Below are 6,448 nucleotides of genomic sequence, written 5' to 3'. Positions count from 1 at the left end.
AATTTAAATTTAAAAATAAAAAATAATTCATACACAGGAAGGGGGAGTGCTGGAGAGATGGCTCAGAGGTTAAGAGCACTGGTAGCTCTTCTGGAGGTGCTGAGTTCAATTCCCAGCAACCACATGATGGCTCACAACCATCTATAATGAAGTTTGGTGCCCTCTTTTGGCATGTAGGCATATATTTCAGAACACTGTATACATAATAAATAGTTTTTTAAAAATCCATGCACAGGGGCTAGAGACGGCTCAGCACTCCTGCAGAGGACCTGGGTTCAATAAAGCACCACATGGCGACTCACAACCATCCTCAACTACGCCCTCTTACGATCTCCAAGGACACCAGGCACAAACACAGTGCACAGCCATACACACAGGCAAAACACTTACACATATAAAATTTAAAAATGGATGCTCCCATATGGAATGGCGAAGGGAAGGCTGTGTGCCTGAGAAATGTTTGTTCCGGATCTCAGAGTTGAGAGTATCTGTGTCTGGCTCTTGTTCTAAGGCCATCACCAGAGTTCCCACAGGCTCTTTGTCTTAGTGACAGGTCTTCAGGATTCCGAAGGCAGCAGCCAGGTCTGTGCTGACCCCCGAGCCGCGTCAGCCAGGGCTGGCACCCGGGCAGATGAGCTGGGGGCTGACAGGAAAGAGCAGAATGTGCCTTTCTCTGAGACTCCCCAATCAAACATGTGCTGTTTGGGCTCAGATGTCTGGCTGCAGCCCAGCACCGATGGGAAACACTGCGGTCCCAGCAAACACAAGACCTTTCTCAGTAACCCCAGCTGGTGCCCATTCTTTACCCTCACCCTGGCACTCTGCCTTTCACCGGGACGAGGCTGGGGGTCAACTTGCCACTGAGCCTACCCTCTTGAACCTGCTCACCTCATTTGACATGAGAAACTACCTCAGAAGATAACGTCTCCAGGCCACTAGGTAAGCAGTGGTGTGATCCAGACCAGAACCCCCAACCCTGAGCCCTCACACTCCCTAGGGCTTGGCTCCCCCACCCCATGGCTCTGTGAGCCATCCTCCTTTCAGGGAATGAGCTCTTCATGGAGAAGTTACTGCTCTGCAGAGCGAAAAAGGCCAACACTGAGACAAGCATGCCATGTGCCTGCCACTAAGATGGAAACAATACTATCTATAATCTGTATTTTATTATATGTTACATTTTAAAAGATCAGTATAAGCACAATACTTAATCAAAAAGAGAACTATACATATCACAAAATTTACCTTGAATTTGTATCAGTAAATGAAAAACCATACCCATACCAAGTATTCATTTCCATACCATAATTCCCCTTTTACTTTCAAAAAGAGATCGGTTATGATCATTAACCAATTATAAGCAACCCCATTCAAATGAAAGCAAAAATTTATAAACAATATGGGAATTTGGACGTTGCTCATTCCAAACTGCTTCCTGCTGGATGGGGGTGCTGTTCATACCATGGGGATCATGACAAAACACAGAAACATGTAGAAGTCCTTATTTTCCTGGTCTGTAAGACTACATCATCTCAGCTGTCTTAATTGTTGGAACTCTTGGCCCACTGCTTCCGGGGGTCTTGGTTCATCAAACCACAGAAACCCGGAAGGAATCCACAGCTTTCCATTTTCTGTAGAAACATAAACAAAAACTCTTTTCCTGAGTAACCGGTCCTTATATTTAAAGTCTGAGGTCAAAGCATTTTTGAAATATATAAGTTGGATTAATTCAGCAGCATTTATAATCAAGTATATTTCAGCAGTTGTTCCTTCCTTAGCCACTGAAGAACTGAAAAACACAATAGTAGATGGTTTCCAGACTTTCTGTGTATTTTCCATCTTTACTTGGCTTACATTACTCTATTTCTTTTACTTTTATTTATTTTTATTTATTTACTTCTCTGAGACAGGGTATCTCTGGAAATCTGCCTGCCTCTGCCTCTGGAGCAAATCCTATTGGCGTGTGCCACCACAGCTGACTTCTCTATTTACTTACCACTATGCCGTTTCCTTTTCTCTCTCAATCCTATGTATATTTTTAAACACACTGTAAACCTTTAGAGGTTTTTCATCATCTCAATCTGACTTTACTCTAAATCTTTATGTTTTTCTGGACAAGTGTCTTATCTGCTAAAAACCATGACTGTTTAAACTGCAGTTTTTCCAAGATGGCCGGCTAAGTTTGTCTCCAGCTCATCGCCTCTGTCTATGCTGACATCAAGCAAAAGCTGCCGGCTTGGAGATGTGGTCACTGCCACTTCCAGCTGTACGTACAACCTTTCAACTGTTAGCAGAGCCTCTTAAAAGAACCTTGATTTTTGTTTTTGTTTTTTGCTTATGCTGAGTCAGGAAGACTCCCTTAAGTGAGCCACTTGAGTCTCTGCTTGTCTCTGGCAAAACAGAGCCCACCTGAGAAAAATGCTGCTACCAAGAAGCCATGCTTCTCTCCGTTCTTTTGTTTCTAAAATTCCTTTTAAGCTCTTGTCATTCTACGTGGAAATTCAATCCCGCATGCTGACATCAATGACCAGTGTCCCTGCGAAAAAGAAGAGATTGGGACGCGTGCCTGTGAGCAGAAGACTCATAAGGTCACAGAGAAGACGCTGACACGTGGCAACAGTATCAGTCACTTTTCTGTTGTGACCAAGGCACCATGAGCAAGGCTGGTTATAGAAGGGGGGCTTATTTGAGCTGCCGTTTCCAGAGAGTCCACACTAGCAGGGGAGGCGTGGCAGGAATCCGAAAGATCACATCCTCAACTGTAAACAGGAACGCACAGAGCTGACTGAAAGTAGAGTGAACTATATGTTTACTCTCAGAGCCCTCCCCTGCGACTTTGCCTCCAGCAGGACTCCGCCTTCCAAAGCTTCCAGGCCTCCCCAAACAGCACCACCCACTGACGCCCAAGCCTTGAGCTACGGAACATGTTCCTCGTTCAGGCCACCACAGGGACATACGGAGACGGCTAAGTAGGCAGAAGACACGACCTCAGACTTAAAGTCCCTGGACTTCAAGCAAGCACGTGTCTGTTATCCAAGCCACATGGTCCACGGCGTCTTCCTATGACAGCCTGACAGAGACGACAGCCACCCACTCCCCAGCCCACTCTGCTTCTAGACAAGGCGTCTGTCACGGGGCCAAAGGGAACCCACACGGAGCTGCTGGCCCAAGATTCCAGAGTGACGGCACTGGGGATTTGAACTGGGGTCCTTTGATGCTGCATTTGCGTGGTATACCCTAAGCTAGAAACCCGGCAGGCCAGAGGTGCTCACAAAACTCCCTCAGATGAAGGATGAAGCATGAAAGACAGATGTTGCATTATAGCCAGACGGCAATGGGGGCTGAAGAGGTAAAAGGCCGTGTGGGAAACCCTTTCATCCCATGCCGTTCCCATCCAGCCCTGACGAGGCCAGAGATCCAAACCCAGCGTCTGCACGGAGCCCTGTGCTTCATTCCGTGTGACCCCAAGACACAGTTGACCCCAGCGAATTCCCAAGTTGTCTCTGACCCTGCACATCTGTGTGATGTTTATTTAACCTTTGACCCAGGCAGCTACTTCGTCCTCAGAATTTTGGATTTGCCAGAAAGAAGGATCTGGGCTCCCTCTCTCCTTCTCCCTCTCTCATTTCTCTTCAGTCAAAGCACAGAGACATTCCTTTGTTGGAAGCAGTAAAATTGACTTATCCCAGGGTTAGGAACTTACAGGAATCAAGAAACTAGAAAAATAACAAAAAGGGGCTCAGTGGGCAGTGAATTTCTAAGCACGTGTGTCTTCTTTACACACACGGAATTACTTTTTCCGACTTGCTTTGGAACAGCCCCAAAATAAACCCAAGATCACTTGCATAGCTGTCATTAAGTCTCCCTGACGGACCAGGACACCAAGGTTCACTGGCAGACAACCGTGGCGGGCAGTGCCTTTCCAGGCAGTATTTCAGTGTACATGCCTGAGCCAGGGCGGGGCTGTCCATCGCCACTCAGCCTCAGGAGGCACAAGCTGGCCGTTCACCACTCTCCAGGGTTGCAGTCAGCAAGGGGGGAGGCCCGAGCCTCAGGCCGACTCTCAGTAAGCAGAGCTGCTCCCCCTCGTCACAAGTGAACAGACACACTGTACCTGTGACAGCAGTGCCCAACAGCCCTGGCTGGCCATGTTTGCGTTTCAGATGAGTATAAACTTGATTAGGCATGTTTTAGGAGTCACACTAAAGAACCACGGTAGGTCTATCCTCAGTAGGAAAAAAAGGAATCATACCAGCTTGCTGGCCAGCACTAAAATCTAGCCACTGCTCCGTGTGTACACAGGCGAGTGTGTGCGTGCACGTGCGTGTGTGCAAACAATCAGCAGTCCACCTTGGGGTCTTTGCTCAGCGCATTCTACCTTGTTAGTTTTTCTTATTGTTTTAGACAAGGCCTCTCGCTGGCCTGAACTTACCAAGTATTGGAGGCTGGTTGGCCGGCGACAGAACTGGCTGGTTTCTGCCTCCCCAGAGTTGAGAGTACCAGTGTGCTCACTGTGTCCTGCCTGCTACGTTACACGGGTTCTGAGCTCTGAACTCAGTTCCTCATGCTCGCACAGCAAGTGCTCGGCTGATGGAGTCCTCTCCACAGGCCTGGCCACGCTCTCTACACAGCAATTTTGTGAGGCAGTTTTTGTGAGGGCTTAGTTTCTGCGGAAGCTCATCAACCACTCTGTGGGGGAGATTTTCAGACTCCTGTTTCACAGAGGAGAAGAAAGACAGTCAGGACTCACTGCCCCCCATTGGAGGGAGTGCAGCAGAAATACAGGCTCTGCCTTCTGGCTTCAGAGTCTTCCGCTTATACCTTAGCCAGCCTGTAAGCCGTCCTACGACAAGGTCTCGTCAGCCCCCAACACTTACATTTATTGGAGACTCAAATCTTCCGCTAATATTTTTTTCCAAAATATCAATATTTGCACTATTTTCATAAAATAGAACATGTACCTATATTTTTCATGGCACTATATGGAACCAGTGTAGAGACCCACCAGGTCAATGAGTTAAGAAAACATGGCATATATACATCAATGGAATATTACACAGCCATGAATAACACAGTCATGTCATTGACAGGAAAATGGATGAAACTAGAAATCATTGCTAAGCAAAATCAGCCAGAGGCAGAACGACAAATACTGCACATCCTTTCAGTGGCAACTGAAATTTTTGAATGGCTACCTGAAGTACCAAGGCTATCATAAAATAAGAGAACCAAGGAGAGGGCGGAGAGAGGCAGAAGATGGGGGAGGGGTAATTGGAACACAATATATGTATGTATGCAAATGTCACTGAAATCAATTAGTATGCATGATTAATGAGCATCACTATCATTTTAGAACCACATACTTGTAAAAGAAGTCGTTAATACAGAATTGGACACCAACTGAACCTCACTATGCCGTCGCAATTCCCTGAAGATGTTTACAGACATGCTTCTGCTTTCTTTCCCACCCATGGGGCTCCAGCAAGACCACCCTCACCTGAGACTCGGCTTTCCAAGGCTCCAGTCCCCTCCCTGGAGACACTGGACCTCACGTCTTTTTCGTCCCACGACCCAGAGACAGCTGCCTGCGTCTGTCTTCTCCAGCTTCCTCGGAGCTTCTGGGAGGTGCTCACGGCTAGCTTGACAGGACAGGTGCAGGGCATGTCTTAGCTCTCTCCCCCTTGGCCTGACAGAGTCCTTGGGCAGCCTCCCTGCTCTTACCACCGTCTCCGCACAAGAAGAGGCCTGGGTGCCGCTGTAAAGGAGGAGAGGGTCAGGGAGAGATTCCCGAGGACAAACAGTCTTTCACCCCGGTGGAAAATGTCGAGTGGAAACGGTGCTTCCAGAGAGTCCCTGCAAGTTCTGAGCAGTCAGTTCAGCTCAGCCCCTCATTGTCTACTCTCCGTGCCCAGACATCCTCGCTCTCTCCCACACCCCTGCTCATTCATGTTCCCCAGCCCCAAACCCTTGATGAGTCACTACCCCTTCCCTACAGGAAACTGGTGTGGGCCCCTCCCCACCCACCACCTGAATCCCCTAACACTGGAGCTTAGGAAGCTTACTCAGATCAGAGGCCCAGCTCTTGATGCCTACAAATAAAGTGTCTTCATGACTCTTCAGACCTGAAGAACAGGCCAAACACGATCCACCCTTCTCTTTATAACTTGTCAGTCAATGGAAAGATGAAATCACCCAACAAACACTCAACGTCTGAAGCCAACTCCAAAAGGCGGCTGTTTACTCCAAGTCTGTGTCAATGTCTTCCCGAGGCTCTCCTTACTGAGGGGAGACTGTTTTAATGCCACCTGTGCTGGGGAGACACTAGAAGCCTTTTTTTTAGGCTTTAAAAAAACTGAATTATAAGTCACTGTTATTAGGGGGACTCAATCTCAACTCCTTCTCCCAGAGTGCCACCAACACAGTTCAAAACTTGGTGGAAATGAGTTGTTAC

General features: G+C 47.7%; 1 long non-coding RNA gene across 1 annotated transcript; it reads right to left on the bottom strand.

Annotated features, from left to right (window-relative positions):
- Nucleotides 1-4,443: 4,443 nt before the first annotated feature.
- Nucleotides 4,444-6,111, bottom strand: LOC121141749. Its single transcript, XR_005878688.1, has 3 exons — nt 6,060-6,111; nt 5,495-5,752; nt 4,444-4,709 (listed from the first exon to the last, which is right to left on the bottom strand). It is a non-coding gene; the product is annotated as an uncharacterized LOC121141749 (long non-coding RNA).
- Nucleotides 6,112-6,448: the final 337 nt, after the last annotated feature.

The sequence above is a fragment of the Mesocricetus auratus genome, unplaced genomic scaffold (genome assembly GCF_017639785.1).
Source record: "Mesocricetus auratus isolate SY011 unplaced genomic scaffold, BCM_Maur_2.0 Super-Scaffold_100008, whole genome shotgun sequence".
Lineage (NCBI taxonomy): Eukaryota > Metazoa > Chordata > Mammalia > Rodentia > Cricetidae > Mesocricetus > Mesocricetus auratus.
This window is presented reverse-complemented; position numbering and strand designations above follow the sequence as displayed.